The sequence below is a fragment of the Cryptomeria japonica genome, chromosome 10, assembly GCF_030272615.1.
Source record: "Cryptomeria japonica chromosome 10, Sugi_1.0, whole genome shotgun sequence".
Lineage (NCBI taxonomy): Eukaryota > Viridiplantae > Streptophyta > Pinopsida > Cupressales > Cupressaceae > Cryptomeria > Cryptomeria japonica.
The window spans coordinates 820,632,323-820,650,328 of record NC_081414.1 but is presented as its reverse complement, the minus strand read 5'-3'; the positions used below and the strand labels follow the sequence as shown (position 1 = coordinate 820,650,328).

The window sequence follows — 18,006 nt, the reverse complement described above, 5'->3', positions numbered from 1 at the left end:
ATCGCGACGGGCTGAACGATAAATTGGCCACGCAACTACATTCGATTGAGTGAGACTGACGATTTTTTTGCCAACCGAAAAATTGCTGCCCTAATAAAACCGTAGGGAAACTTAAAAAACCAAGATAGGCTTTTGTAGGGACCCCTCTTATTTCCCCATAGGTTCAAATGGATCATTCACAGGTGCCACGAATTCTGAGTTAGGGCACGTCAAATTTTGGCAATTTTGAGCACTTAGGGCGCTCAAGGGACGACGTCGGTAGGGTATGAACCTGAGCGTTCAACCGAGTGGGTGGGCAAAATAGGAGCATGCATAGGGTAATAATGCCTAACTGGACATGTTGGAGCCGACAATTCATCATCGCGACGAGCTGAATGAGAAATTGGCCACGCGACAACATTCGATTGAGTGAGACTGACGATCTTTTCACCAACAGAAAAATTGCTGCCCTAATAAAACCCCGAGCGTTCGACCGAGGTGGGGGAAAAATAGGACCATGCATAGGGTAATAATGATTTGTATCAAGTATTGTTCATTAAATGAATTGTATTGTATTGTTCATTAAATGAATTGTATTGTTCATGAATTGTATTGTTCATTGAATGAATTGTATTGCATTGTTGATTAAATGAATTGTATTGTTCATTAAATGAATTGTATTGTATTGTTCATTAAATGAATTATACTGTTCATTATACAAACAACACTTACGATGAAATGAAATGAATTGTATTGTTCATTAAATAACCACTATTAAGCATTGTTAATTATTGGAATGAAGATTAAAGATTTTCATGATAACACCACACATAGCTAAGCAACAATTTATATGATCGAATATCAACTTCTGTATATATAAAAATGTCAAATGATTACAAATGTATGTCCATACACAAATATGGCATAAACGCCAACTGAAAAAAAATGTATGTCTAAATACGTGAATGTATGTCCATATACAAAATATACATGCCAACTAGACATGTAAGCATCCTAAAACTATCTATAACATCCTAAACTACTGATGGATCATCAAAATCGATCCTCTTTGCCGCACTGCTCGGCTCTGAAGGATCCTGCACAAGAAAAACAAACCACAATTAATATTAGTTATATTATATAATTCACATTCAAAAAGTTAACATAAAAATAAACTATAATTGAACTATTCATGTTTACCTCATCTCCACATTTTCTCTTCAGCTTTGTAGGACTCTCGATGTATGTCTTCGGTAGAGGAGGTATGTTTTGAATATTTTCATACACAACCTACATATGTTCATAAACATGACATTGATACAAGTTAGCATATAATTGTCACTGATAATAATAAATTATATCTACTAATCAAAAAATAAAATAAACACACATCTACTCGAGGCATCTCTTCTTCTTCTTCAGGTATACTGGGTGTAGTCATCAAGGATGTGAAGCCAAGAATTCTCTGTATATATACACAACAAGTATATGAAACTATGAATCTATGTCTAGACATGTATAATCACTATAAGTTATTTAAACTATTCATTCAATCATATTTGCATTCAATTTACCTTTCCCTTGTCTCCAACTGCACTACCAGATCCTAAATCACACTGCCCCGCACTCGTGCTACTTGTGCCCTATAAGAGTAAAATAAGATATACATGCAAGTTACTACATAATCTAATTAATACCAATATAAATGATGAGCATGTATGTACAATAAAATACAAACTACTAGGTGCAATAATATATGTATCGTCAAGCTATCAAGGCCAAATGAAATGGCCGATAAGGTGCCCTCATGAATCTGTCTCAACTCATCCTTGGTCATCAACTGTTAAATAGACCATGTAAATAAAAATTAGTACTTAATATTATCTAGATTATAAATATTTTATTAAAATATAACATGAACTGTGAAAATACAAATCTTACCACTACATCATCAATGTATAATGATGGTGCGTCCTCGCCTCTAGCATGTGAGGACTCCCTAGGGTATCCTCCAATCTGTGTAATAATATCTGGTGCATCATGCATCTCATGCACCTCATAATCTGCACTGTCCACAGGAGGATCAATGGGCTATCCAACTGGACCCAAGCATACATTCCCACACATGACACAACTATGGGGCACGCATATGTGTGGAGCTGAGGATGACGTGTCAATGCCACTGGATGCATCGCTACCATCAAGAGTAGGTTGAGCTATTGACGCAGCCTGAGAAACCAAAAGGGTACTCAAAGAGTGAATAGCTGATATGGCCCGTGAAGCCGCCTCACAAATGATATCAGGATGCTGCACTGCAGGTGGGGGATCAACAGGAGGAGGGGGGACATATGGACCCTGGACTACTCTGACTGCCCCAAGTCTATTTCGGGGCATACCTAAACCTACACCATGGAAAGGCTAGATGTTAAAGTAGTTCACATGTTTGCGTAAAACAAACTCAACATACAATTTTTTTATGAAATAGAAGGGGATATCAAGATTGTTGTTGGGTGGTTTGTCGAAAACCATCCACCAACGATCCCAAAAGTTTTTCACAATCCCATCATTTGTGCACCATTTAATAGAAAGTTTTTTTTTTTTGGATCTACAGGTTGACCAGTGCGGGGATTGACAAACAATGAGGTGATTTCGGCTTTGGATATCTCGAGATCCTTGATATCCTTATGCGACAAGCCATCTGCATATTTTTCCCTCATAGAATCTCGCCATAAAAGGGCGGCATTGTGCTCCTTAGTCATGGTTTCCATACTCTTTATGATCGACGTAAGAGGATCAAACATTGGGTTTAGACAAGGGATCCTATGATATACTTCTACAATCCCCCTCAATTCATTCAAATTTTGTGCAATCAAATCCTGAATTGAGGGGGGGTTTGGCAAATGAGGGTTTGGTTGTTGCAGTTGTGGTTGGTCAGTGTTTTCATTGTTATCCCTCATTTTTAACCTAATTGAATGTAAACAATTAAATTTAGTTAACAAATTTAAACAATTAGGTATTTGAATTAAAAAAACCTAGGTTTCATGAAAAAACCCATATTTTCAATGAAAGATCAAATAAATATTAACAAAAAAAAACAAAAAATGAATGAAAATGATTGAAAACGATAAAATTCTTACCTTTCAATCTATTTTTTAGCAATTATCTGCCAAAAAATCGGATATCGGATTTTGATAAAATCGTGCAGCCCATGAGTTAAAAATAACTCACGAGTTGTCACTGTCGAAATATATTTGTCTCAGAAAATTGGATATTTGATTTTTATACTTAAATTATTTTAAAATAACATATATAATATAATAATATATTATATAATACGTATTGTATTATATTGTAAAATATAATTATATATTAATTATATATTATATATATATACAATTATATAATATATTATATAATACGTATTATATAATATATTATTATATTATATATAATATATAATTATATTATATATAATATATAATTATATTTTATAATATAATACAATACGTATTCTATAATATAATAATATATTATATTATATATTTTATAATATATTATTATATTATATAATATGTACTGTATTATATTGTTAAATATGATTATATAATATATAATATAATATAATATTATATTATATTATATTATATTATATCCTGCACTAACCTAGATAAATACTCTCAAAGTATCTAGACAATAATTCATATTTAATTACACCAAATACTTTCCTATCTTAAAAAATTAAAGTTCATAATACAAAGAACACATTAAAAAAGACACTTCTCATACAAAGAACCATCTTGAATGAGAAGTTCGTTCAAGATAATGAAAATTCTCCAACTTTTGGTGTCTCTAGCCTCCAATTGTGAAATATTGCTAAAATAAGTATCCATGCCTAGTATTTTGAAAACAAAAACAAATCATTTTATTTTATTTTTCTTTAAGAATATTATTAGCTCAAAATTGATAATTTCAAATAATAGATTAAAAGTTGAGAACTATGTTACATTTTATAAAGGAAATGATCAATACATATATAATTCGGATGGTTAAAAATGATATAAACTAATAAAATAGAAAAATCTTCATATAATTTATGTTTATAATGCTAAAAAAAATTGGTTGGATATTTTTCTTTAATTTAAGAGAAGAAGTTTGAGTATTGATTTTTTTTTTTAAGGTTGTTGAGACATCACCAAAAAAAAAATCTTCTAGTTTTTTTTATCTAGTGCATGAAAAATAAATTGTCCATGAATTTTTTTAGATATTTTTCAAAGTTGAACTTAATTAGAATGTCATAGTTTTCATAATATGTTATTTTTTGTTTTGTCTATTTTTAAATATTTTAGTGGAGAAGATTTTTTTCTCTAGTGCATCATATATATTTTTTTTATTTTTTTAGATATTTTAATATTTTTAACAAATTCTAATCAACCTCATATTTGATTATAATAATCTACTTTCTATTAAGTTTTTTAAAATATATAAAATTAATTAGAATATTTTTTTAAAAAAGAATTCAAGATTCTAAACTCTATAAAAAGTATTTTTAGTTTTTTTATGAAAGTACCCTTTAAAAAACATTGGAATTAAGTTTTTTTTTAGTTTTTTTTGTTGAACTTGTTTCCAAAGAAGAATTAAGCTACCACATAGGCTTCTACATAGAGGTCAAATCAATCTATATATAATTCAATCTTCCTTATGTTTTAAAATTGAAATATAGTTATTTAATAATTTCATGCAAAAGACTCTTTCTGAAACTCCTTATGTCAAATAACTTTAATCAAAAGTATTTCATTTTTTTTGGTTGAAAAATGTGACAAAGAACTTTTACCTAGTAAAATTCTTCAATTTCCTCTTTGTGACATAGTTCTTGCTATTGTTATGTGTTGTTACCCATATACACACATGACAAGACCTTCCAACTTTACCACATAGTGTAGTAGCTAGGTTGCTACAATTGGTTATGTCTTTATGATTTTGTAATTTAATTCTTCTTCCAATAAAAAGATATTAAAAAACCTTTATCACATTTTTTTTTTTTTTTTAATGCAATAAACTCATGCCAAAAATAGATATTAGTTGTGGTTGGGAAGAAGCAAGCCTAATTATTTAAGACATGAGTTGTGATATCAAAATCAAAATGATAAATAATATACACAAAAATAATAATTAAAATATTACATTATTTTTTAATTATAATATGATTTTTTTAGAGTCTTTCTAGATAACTTTCTCAACTACCTCAACCTAAAAAATCTAATTATTAACCTAAACCATTAAAATAACTTTAAACCAAAATATAAAAAATATAAAAATTCAACATAGATGTCCTCTCCACCCTTGATTTCAAATGGAAAAAACCTTCAACATTTTTCAAATTCACCCACAACATAAACAAACTATAATTCCATAGACTAAAGTCATAGACACGGTGTCAATCTTCATTTTTAAAATGATCTGAAATCCACCTATTTCAAGGAATATTTAGTGATTTAGTGGCTATTGTGAATTGAAAATGAAGGTTCTTTTCTATTATTAAAAAAAAAAATATTACAAAGTTTCTTTTTTTATTTTTATAAAATAATATTTTTTTTTTTTTTTTACACAGGATTCAAAGAGCATACCAGAGGAAAGAACCCTGGGAAGAAAACCTCTGGTCACAGCTCATAAAATAAACCTATAGTATCTAACGGATCAGTTTATACACTCCACCCAAAACCACATACAAAATGCGGTCACAACACATATAATATCAATTTTGCATAGAGCCCATATGACAATTTGCCAAAAAAACCCATCGGATAATTTTCAAATGTAGACTCCATAGCTGCAATCAATGGAAGAAGACAATTTTTTCCAAAAACCTGTGCCAAATCCCATGAGCCAAAAACCTTCCTACCAAAAAAGAAAGTATCAAAAAACCTTTGGAAAAACACTATTGTATCAAATACCATGAGCTCAAACTCTCCTCTAGACAACGAACATGAATACTTGAAATGAAAGGGGAAATCGGGAATAATAATCATCATAAAATTTTACATCAACATTACTCAAGAAAATCATATAACTATTATTGCAAACCTTCCCATACCCTAGAAGGAATTTCCTCAAAACCCACCTCTCGTTGATTAGCATTTCTATCAATGGCTAAATTTGCCAAAAAATCCAAAATCTTATTAACTTCTCTGTAACAATGGGATATCAAGAAAGATTCAAACAATTCTAATTTTTGTAAAATGGGATCAAGTATATACTGCAAATTCCAACAATTCAATTTCTTTTTCATAACACATTGAATAATCACCATAGAATCACCTTCAATTATTAAGTCCTTAATTCTCAAAGAGATTGCCATATCCAATCCAAAAGACAAAGCATGAAATTTCACATAATTGTTAGTTTTAAAACCAATAGCATGACACTTAGCTCGAATAAAATTTGCATTGTAATCATAAATTACCATCCCTACTCCAGTCGGCCCAGGGTTACCACGAGAGGCCCCATCAAAATTCAGTTTAAAGTGCCCCTGCGAAGGAGGTTTCCATCTAGCAGAGCATCTCTTACCTATTGCATCATTCTTTTTTAAAATTGAACCATGAGAGGGTAAAACTGATAGCATCTTCCAAACTCTAGTAACTCTACTATCCCAGTGTGAAAAAGAAGTAAGATTTTCCAAATTCTTATAAATAAATGACAAAGCAACCTTAGAGATTGAAGACTCAATTTTTAATAGAACCTCAGACACAGGAGACCTTGGTTTTTTAAATATCCCATTGTTTCTCTCTAGCCAAACATTCCAAATCACAATAGATGGAGATATGATCCAAAGGCATGCATAAAAAGATGAGGCAAACATAAAGGGCCAAGATCTAAAATGGGAAATGAGATCCTTACCAATAACAAAGGATATATTTAACTTCTCAAACAACCACTGCCAACATTCATAAGCATAATCATAATGTAGGAAGAGGTGTGAAGAAGATTCCAATTTTTTGTTACAAAGGACACAAAGGAAAATAGCAGTAATACCAAGCCTGTCTAGTCTCATACCTGTAAGGACTTTGTCTTGAACTGCCAACCAAGCAAAGGCTCCAGCTTTAGGAAGACAAGTCGAATGCCAAAACAACTTATAAGGCCAAGATGATAAATCTTTAGCAACCATAAGAGAGTTGTAACCATCTTTAACAGTGTACTTACTAGAAATATTCTTTGTCCAAATAAGTTCATCCTCAAAATCAGAAAGAAATACAATTTTATCCCCCAAAATCTTCTCAAAATCTAATTTCATGCTTTGATCAACATCTAAGAAATCAATCGACTTCCATCTAGCTAGCTTAAGGGGTCCACTAGTCACAATTTCAAAATAATCTGCTACAAAAACACCCCAAAGGGAGGAAAGAACAGTGATCAGAAGAGACCAATCCCTAATATTCACCAAAGGTGTGTGTCCATTCCATACTTCATCCTAGAATCTGACCTTTCTACCATTATGAACAATCCATGAGAGATGAGGCAAAATAACTGATCTACATTTACAAAGGAAATTCCAAATAGCAGAACCCGAAGGCAAATTTGAGACTTTAAAAATGTACTCTCTCGGTCCATTATTTAAATATTTGGCAAACATAATATGTGCCCATAAGGAGTTAGGCTTGTCATATAATTTCCAAACCAACTTAGCACCTAAGGCTAAATTCTGATTCTCCAGACTCCGAATTCCTATTCCCCCAATTTCCTTAGGTAAACATACTTTATCCCATGCAACTAAAGGGAGTTTCTTCTTGCCATCTTTATTATTGTTCCAAATAAAATCTCTAAGAGTATCCTGTAAACTAACAATAGCTGCTTTTGGAGACTTCAAAATAGACATGAGATATATGAGAACAGCATTCAAAACAGACTTGATGAGAACAATTTTACCTGCCAAAGTTAACCATCTATGATTCCATGAGAGAATTCTTTTAAAAATGACCAAAATAATCTTATCCCAAAAACCAATCTTATCCTGTTTAACAAAGAAAGGAATTCCAAGGTAAGTACATGGAATATTTCCAGTCTCAAATCCCCAAAAGGATTGCAACCTATGCTGAACCAGTTGTGATGTATTAAGGGAAAAAATCTTTGATTTATCACTATTCACTTTCTGACTAGAAAACGATGCATAATTTTGTATTATTCCTTTAATCACTTTTGCCTCAACTAATGAAGCATGTCCAAATAACAGAGTATCATCTGCAAAGAGACAATGAGAAATACTTTGGGGAATATTTTGAATCCTTATACATTTCCAAAGCCCCCCCACTTTAGCATCTCTAATAGCCCAACTAAAGGTTTCAGCTAGGAGAATAAACAAAAAGGGAGAAAGGGGATCTCCCTGTCTCAAACCCCTAAAGGAAGTGAAAAAACCACAAGGAGAACCATTAACTAAAACCGAGAATCTTGCAGAATAAATACATGCACAAATCCATTTGACCCAGGCCTTGGAAAAACCTAACTTCTCAAGAACAACACATAAAGCCCCCCACTCTACTCTATCATAAGCCTTCATCATGTCTATTTTAAGTATCATGGTCGGGGTTCTTTGGGTGGAAATAGAATGTAGCACCTCATGTGCTACAATTGCACCCTCTGTCGTCTCCCTTCCGGGAACAAAACCACCTTGCTCCAATGAAATGATCCTAGGTAGAATTTTTGCCAACCTAAGGGAAATTGCCTTTGTAAATATCTTATACAAAGTGTTACATAAAGTAATGGGGCGGAAGTCAACAAAAGTCTTAGTATCCTCTTTTTTAGGAATAATTACAATCATTGTAGTATTAAGTTCTTTTAAAATAGACCTATTTCTCCTAGCTTCCTCGAGAGCCAATAAAACATCATTTCCCACAAAATCCCAACATTTCTGAAAAAATAAAGGAGTAAAACCATCTGGTCACGGAGCTTTATCCAGATTCATGGCAAAGATAGCACTTTTAACTTCTTCCAAGGAAAAGGGAGACATCAACATCTTATTTTTTTCCAAAGATACTAAAGGAGGAATATTAGATATAATATCATTGCTGAGATTTCCATGTTCCGAAGATAATAATGACTTAAAAAACTTAACTACCTCTGAAGCAATGTCCTCTAGCTCTGTCAATAAATTCCCATTCTGACACTGAATACAAGATATCCTATTCTTACATCTTTTAATCTTAGTTGAAGAATGAAAAAATTTTGTGTTCTTGTCACCATCTGAAAGCCATAACTCTCTAGATTTTTGTCTCCAATAGATTTCCTCTCTAACTAACACCTCCTCAAGCTGTAATTTTAGTGACTTCAATTCATCAAAAACTTGTGGCACCATACCATGTTGAAGCACATGAGTATTAAGACACTCAATCATATCTTGAATCCTTTGTTTCTCCTGAAAAATGTTCTTAAAATGCGAGATATTCCATTCCCTAATATTCAATTTCAATTAACTTAACTTCTTACCAATTTGAAACATACGGGACCTAGAACAAAAAGGAGCAGAATTCCACCATTTCATAAGCAGAGGCAAAAAGGAAGAATCCCTAAACCACATGGGCTCAAATTTAAATGGAGACTTAAAAGAAGCCCTGTCCTCAATAACTTTGGAAAATGATCAGAACCCGAGATCAGTAGAATAGAGGAAAAGAATTTAAAATCTGAATTAATCCAATTCTCAGATAACAAAAACCGATCTAATCTCTCAGCAATCTGAGAAAAATCCCTTCTCATGTTTGTCCATGTGAAAACCCCATTCTGAGACTTACAATAAAAAAGGCTCATATCAGAAATGAAATCCCCAAAGTCATCCATAACCCTTTTATTAGGGAAAACGCCTCCTCTTTTCTCATCTAAATCAGTGATAGCATTAAAATCACCCCCGAAGATAATAAAGGAACCATGTTTTAAGGGAGAAGAAATCCTCTTTAATTCACCCCATGACTTACTCTTCCCTTGAATTCTTGACGGAGCATAAATGTTAAAAAGCCAAAATTTAACCTTCGAAATCTTGCTTATAACTAAAGCCAACATCCAATTTGTAGCAGATGCCACTAACTGTACCTCAATATTATAATTATTCCAAAGTAGTGCCAAACCTCCTGAAGCACCACAAGCCGGAGAAGAAAGAAAATTCCACCTTCTCCAAGATGAAAAAACCAAATCAGCAGACTCCTTTGACAACTTTGTTTCTTGCAACATAAAAATATCACACTTAATTAAGTCCATCTGGGACTTAATTAAGCGTCTCTTGTTAGGGGCATTTAAGCCCCTAACATTCCAAGAAATAATTCTCATTGTCCTCGAGGGGAGGCCGAAGCTCCCCTCTTCCCATTAATCAGAGAATTTTTGCTTTCCCCAAAGCAACCTTGCAAATTACGTTTCACAGCCCCTGATCTTGTCACATGAGGACTAGTCACAAATCTTTTACTCCTCTTTCTTTTTACACTTACAGGAGTTAGGTATGTTTTCTTAGGCCTACCAAGAGAGACCGAATGCCTCCCTTGCCCACCAGCAGGAGAAAGGGACAAAGTCTTTTGAATTCTAGCATCAATTTCCATTTGAGTCTTAAGATTATTTGGAGGCCTACCTCTCCTAGGAGAAAGCACCGATGGTGAAAAAACTGGAGTTCTTTGGACAATTGGTAAACTCTTGCATGACTTTGGAGAATCCATGATAAATGGATTATCTTCAAAACCCAATTTTGTTGTAGTCAAAACCGCAAAAGGATTAACAGATGCAGAAATTGGAAGGGTCGAGTTTATACCCCCCAAATCATTCTCAATTGAACAAACAACTTTATCAGTAATACCCTCATCCATTTCATGTGCATGATTGTTAAAAATATCATTTACTTGCTGAACCAGATTCTCATCTGGCATAATATCAGGGACAACCTCTGACGGATTACTATTCCCTAAGGAAGATTCATTAGCCATATTAATTTCAACATTCAGAGGGGAATTATTAGACACCAAATTCTTAATTTCCTGAACTAAAGAAGCATCATTAGGAAAACCTATGATAGGTACATGTTTAATAGTTTCCATATCAACCACTGCATTTTTATCTAAATTCACATTCTTTGAAGAATCCAAAACCTTCTTTTGAATGCATGAAGACAAATTGTCGTCCTTACCCTTTGTGTGATTATTTGGCATCTTAGGGCAATCTATCATCAATGGATGATCTACTCCATTCATTGGGGGATTACCATCCACTATACCCCCGTTATTAGAAAATGTCTTCAGTAAAGACGAAAGTGAGACCGAACCCGAAGTGTGATCATTTGGTTTCCCAGAACTACGACACAATGGATTATTTTCAAGATTAATGTGACCTGTTTCTACCAATTTATGCAAAGAGACATTTCCACATCCTTCAACCGAATGTCCCGTCGACAAACTATCTTTATTAAGGGATTTAGGGATAGAGTCAACAACCTGCTGGTTTTTCTTAAAATCCATAAGTAATGGAGCATCCAAAAGTAAAGGAGACTTAAGAAGCTCTGTATCTAATTTCTCAATTGATTGGTGTCAAATACCATCATGAAACGATATTACAAGTACAGGGGCAAACATTGTTAGGGTTAATAAGAACACAAATTTTTACCAGAACCTCCCCCTCCACAAAGTCCATTTTAGATGTTAAAAAAGTTCCAATAGTATTTCCAATTTTCTCAAGAACATCTGGATCCATAAATTCAAAAGGAATTTTAGGTAAACCAAACCAGAAAGGAATAAGTTTCGAACTAGACCAAGAAGGAACAAAAAAAGGTTTCCGAGCCGCAATTGAAATTAAATGTTTTCCAAACCAATGATGCGAAGTTCTTAATACCTCATCTCTGAAAGAAAGAGAATCAAAGACAATAATAAAAGCATTTGCAGACAATAATTAAAAATAATGCATATCCCCCCATCTTTTCTGCAATTTATGATAAAGCTTTAACAAACTAATTTGATCACCCCAAATTTCCCCAGAAATAGCATTCGTATGCAAACAATTCGCTTTCTTATCGACATAGGAACCTAAAAGATCAATACAAGGGATAGGAGCCCAAACCTGTGATGAAGAAACCCTCGGCAGAATAGGATCAGAAGGTATCTTACTTACCTTTTCTGGACTAGCTTCCTTGAGGTTCACATTTACCTTATTTCCCACCTGTTGTGAAGAATCAGAAACCCTAGCCGCAGAATCCTTATTTTCCAAGCCAACAACCCTAGCAAACGTTCGCTAATTGCCCATATCCAAAGACCATTTCCTCGAGAAGCCCTTGAATTGCTTCTCAGAATTCTCTTGATTCGCACCATTATTAAAATGCCCTTGAGTGAATCTCCCTCCATTGTTATTCTGCCTCCATGCCACACTGCGTCTGTTCCCAAAGAAGCCTTGAAAGTATTTTGAAGCTGGCTGAAAAACCTTGTTATTTCCGCTTCTGTTTACCTATATCACCATGTCCTTCCATCTGTCATTTGTGAAGACCCACTGCGGAACATGAGGTGGGTCTTCCCAGCGCACATCCGCCCATGAACCCAAATGTCCTCTATCAGCCATGTCTGATCACTATATTAAATTTGTACTAAACTTGAAAGAGAACAATTGAATAAAAAAGCTCTGAAAATCTCTAAACTCTGCTGGAAAAAGTTTATCAGCTCCACAAACCCAACTCGGCAATCTCTAAATGCAAAGAACAAAGGAATATGTACATCTCTGATAAGCAAATTTTGCATTCATGACAGATTGCAGAGCATTATGACAAAGTAATTGCGACAGACATAAGCGAGCAACAATTGAATCAGGCGCAAAAGCATCCTAGGGTTTCATACGGTCGATCATAGGAGCAGATGGATCATTACCCGACTGTAACCCCTGCACTGGACGCCATTACCAAGGAATTTGTGTGTGCTTCTTAAACCCTGGCTTGCAATTCGATCAGCTGCGCATCAGAATCTCGGTAATGCAATGATGTGCAGTGCTTTCTCCACAGCCGAGGTTGAAATATCCTCCAAACAATGGATAATGTAGTGAATCCTTCTGACTGGTGGTGTGGTGTGCACCAAGGTTATTTTTTTCGCTTTTGCCCAACTTCAACATTAATCATGATTCCTGTACTGAAGAAACTTGCTTTCAAATCGTTTTGTCAAATTTGGTTGTTGAGAATGAGAAGGCAGCGTTTAGCAGTCAACACGCATATTCTGGAATTTCTGGTGTATCGCCTTGGCTGTTTTGAATCTGTTTTTGTTTTTTTTGTTTATTTCTATAAAATAAATTTTTATTACAAAGAATATGAGCAAGAAATTTGAAAGAATTAGTTTCTAAAAATATTTGAAAAAATTGATATCTGATTTTATTTAAAGATGAATAGTTCACAAGATTCAATCTATTCTAAGACACCTAAATAAGGGATGAGGTCAAGTGACAGCTACAATAAACTTTGATAAAATGAATGCCTCTTATATCTTAGTTGTAAATGACATGAAAGTGCTAACAATATCTATGTACATCCGTATCAAAATCTAATAAAAGAAGGTTAAGGGTGAATTCTCATTCTATTTAAATATGACTCTTTAATAATATTACTCTTTAAAAATTAAACAAACAATAACAATTTTACAAATTCATTCATATCAACCAATGATTTTACAATGTATATCATGTTAATGAATAAAGTTTTAAGATCACTGACTATCATAATAATTCTCCTATAGTTGAATCTGTTGGGTAGTAATAATCAAATTCATTCCTATCATGGAGCTTAGTCATTTAAAAACAGTGCTAAAAAAACAAGTTGTGATGTTAATGAAAAATTCCAAGCAAAAGCATGTGGTGACACTAATTTCAATTCAAAACAAGTGATGATGAAGCAGAAAGCACTGGTTGACACTAATTTCAATTCAAAATAAACACAAATTGCCTTAACTAACTTTCATGCACACTAAAATAAGGCGAATTTCACTTAATTAATATTTACAGTCAAAACGTGCATCAAATATAGTGTTGTATGAACAGACAATACAGTGAAACAAAGGTGAATTAGGTATTCACTTGGATATGAATAAATTACATCTTAATAATTTTCAACTTTTTCTTCTCACCGTTGCCCATTTTGGACGTACCAAACCAAACGTGATGCTTATTTGTTCTCTTTTGTACTTAAATAATGTGATGCATGAGTTTGCGTGGAAGCATTGTCCTTGTTTGTCTAGATCTATTGGACCATTTCTCGATTTATGCGGTTAATCCTTATGCAGGGACCATGCTAATCTTTTATGTATTGTTTCAATTTTATCCGATGTTAATAGGAGAAAGTGTGCAATCTTAAGCTTAGCATAACAATATTAGTTTTTTTTAAGTCTCTCTCAATATCAGGGAAAGGATATATATAATAGTCTTTAGGGTTAATTTGTGTTTCTTTTTTTTATTCATAGAATGCAAAAGAATTACATAAGGAAAACGGTCATAGGACTGTCAAAGAAAGCTATCACAGAAAGAATGGTTGTTATAAATAATAACCAGCAATATATAGAACTGAAATAACTTACTACCAACAGTACATAGAATTGAAATAACTTACAACCAGTAATATCAAAACTACAAATACATATTTCCAGCAAAGAGACTAGAAAAAAACCATCAATTGCCAAAAGAAGGCCTTAAACCTTGTGGCATGACAATATTTCTCTTTTTGAGCAGCATTTCGACCTGTAATTTGATTTGTTGTATCTGGAAGTCGGTCTTTAAATTCTTCGCAACCTCTGCCTGTAATTGAGAGAAAAGGGACGTCAGACAATAAAAAATGTCTAAGTAAAGCACTAGAGATGCAGCTTCTTGGTGAGCATTGAGATTATTAAAAATAACTTTACACCTGTATCTCCATATATGAGACAAAATAACATGTCTAACTCCATCAGCAATCGGATTAACATGAAGTCCCACACTAAGAAGGGCTTCTTTCCAAGACAATTTGTGTTCAAAAATAGTTGGCAAATCATTAAAAACTAGATTCCACTATTTTCTAACAAAAATGCATCCCCAAAATATATGCTTTATGTTTTCTTGCCTATGGCAGAATGGGCAATTAGCTGGTTGAATCATCATACATTTCAGCCTATCCACAATGGGCAATTTGCAATGTAAAAACATCCAAGCAATTAATTGTGCATCTGCATTGTATTTAGTTTTCCAAATCTGAGCTAATAAGTTTGACCAAAAAATGTCATTAAACTTGCATTTCCACTTGGAGTTCAGGCGATGTCTTAAAGGCAAACTTGCAAGAAGCTATAAATAAACCTTTTTTGAGGGAAAGAACATAAAAGGATATGATGAAATCCATAACCAGTCTTTGAAAAAATTGCAATGGATGGGAGTACACGATTTCATAGACAATTCCAGAGGAACCAAAGATTGTACAAAAATCAGAAAAACCTTGTATTTATCATTTAGATTGAACTAACCTTTAACAAAATGCCATGGTATCCAACTCATGGTATGAAAATCCCAAATATCTTCAACCTTACAAACACCTTTCTTGAACAGGGCATATGATTGATTGGGAAAACTTAATGCGAGGGGTTGATCTTGATAGAGAATGTGCTTATTCCACCAAATAGATGAACTGGAGAAGCTAAAGCCATGTTGAAGTGAACTATCTCTCCATTTTAAAAGAGAACATGTATGTTGCCAGGCCTTCCATATGGAACGGAAGGAAGGAGAGGCCTTAATGGAGAAAAAAGAGGCATGAAGAATTTTATCTAGCAAACCCACTTGCTACCATTTACCCTTGGCAGTGGCAAGATTAATGTGATTTTGGATGAGAATCTTCCACGGTTCATTTCGATGGACATCTCTAAAAATCCATTTGGAGGCAAGACAAAACCCTTGTGTTCTTGGATCAATAAGCCCCAAGCCACCTTTGCATTTGGGTTGGATACAATGGGTCCATGATGTAGAAATAAAACCTCTACTACCATCCCATTTAGCCCACATAAATTGACAGATGATCTTAATTAAGTTCTCATACCCCTTTTTTTAAGGCATCCAGCATGATGAATAGTATACATGAGTTGCAAGAAAGATCTTGTAACTAACAACTTGAATCTTTCCAGCTACAGAGAGAAATTTATTTCTCCAATTGAAGAGCTTGTTCCTAATTCTATTAAGATACCAATTCCACATATCTAAAAGAGACACTCCAAAACCAAATGGAATGCCAAGGTATCTCATAATTTCCCCATGCTTGATTTGTTTCCACTCTTGTAGAATCCAGGGAGGAGCAAGACCACTTTTAACCATAAGAAATTTTGTTTTGTTATGTGCAAGTTTGGACCCTGAAACAACACAATACAACTCCAAAATATCCATCGCATTCGAAATACACTGGCCATAATTTTGTAAGAATAGCAAACTATCATCAGCATAATGAGAATTAATGATAGCCATGTTGTTAGGGATAGGAGTTCATGAAATCAGCTTCATACTATTAGCACTTTGAAGTAAATATCTCAAAGCATCAGTGGTGAGAACATATAGATATGGTGCTAATGGACAACCTTTTCGAATAGATATTTGTAAAGGAAATGGTTCTGTCACCACATTGTTGATAATAATCTGAGCATTAACGTCTTGAAACAATATTTGAATATGAGCTCGAAATTTAGGTTCAAAACCTAGCCATTGAAGCATTTGAAGGACAAAGCTCCAACGAATTCTATCATAAGCCTTATCAAAATCAAGTTTAATTAAAATGGCATTTTGACTTGTTTGTTGTTCCCACTCACTAGTCTCCCAAGCCAACATTAGATTATCAAGAATAAATCTGCCAGCAATAAAGCCTCTTTGTTCAACTCTAACAATACCTTGCACCATCGGTTTGATCCTAATGGACAAGGCTTTAGCTATAATTTTATAGGGGGTGTTTAGCAAGGTTATAGGACACCAATTAGAGATGGAGTCTTCCTGTTTGCCCTTAGGAAGAAGTTTTTTTATGCCACTATTGATGATAGGACCCAATGATCCATTTTTATAATCCTCTAGGTATAAACAATAAAAATCCTCCTTGATATGTTGCCACATAGCTCGGTAGAATTCCATGCGAAGCCCATCGCAACCAAGACTTTTGTAAGGCGCCATAGAAGAGAGGACCTTTTCTAGCTCATCCAAAGACAAAATTTTGTTCAAATATTGGTTGTACCCAGAATCTATCTTGTTAGGAATGTAAGCTTGAACCATATCTTCAAGAGATTGTTGAATATCCATCCATTGATCATCTTTGAAATTATTTTCATAAAATTGTTTGAAGACATTACATATATCAACAGGGTTAGTTTGAAGAGTATAGAGTTCATCCCTTATCGCATTGATTCTTTCCTTTTTATGTTTGTAATCAAGGTAATTAAAAAAATATTTAGTACCTTTGTTGTCCTCTTTAATCTAGTGAAGTCTAGATCTAACTTTAGCTCCTTGTCCTTTATAATTCTTGATTTTACATAATTGATCTTTTCTTGCAGCAATTGAAGTTTGAACTTGAATGCTAGAGAGATAACCATTAAGAATATTTCTAGCATGAACAAGTTTTCCTTGAAGGGATTTCTCTTTTTGTTTACGTTGCCAAGCCATCCTTTTTCTAATTAAACGTAAAAAATTAGTACACTGTGTGATGGTAGCACACCACCAATCAATTCAAGACTCCCATTCTCCTACCTTAGGTAAAGAATTCCAAATTCCCTCAAGAGAGGCCAAACATTTAGGGTTTTTTATATAAAAAATATGAATAAATATTGAATCTTAACAATATTTAAATTTATATGTAGCTTTTAAAAAATATAATTTATGCTTTATATTATTTTAACTGATAGGATATTTTTAATTTGAACACATCTTGTAATTGCCAAACAAAAATGGGAATTATTGATCTTATAATTTTTTTAATAATTTTCTCAATCTAGTCTAAATATAATAAACAAACAACCACATTTATTTAAGTTCTCACCTTATATTCTTCTACTTTAAAATAGTTATCAT

The 18,006-nt window shown here is 33.3% G+C and overlaps 1 non-coding gene across 1 annotated transcript; it reads right to left on the bottom strand.

Annotated features, from left to right (window-relative positions):
- Positions 1 to 14,191: 14,191 nt before the first annotated feature.
- LOC131036610 (U6 spliceosomal RNA) lies at positions 14,192 to 14,296 on the bottom strand. Its single transcript, XR_009104126.2, has one exon. It is a non-coding gene; the product is annotated as a U6 spliceosomal RNA (small nuclear RNA).
- Positions 14,297 to 18,006: the final 3,710 nt, after the last annotated feature.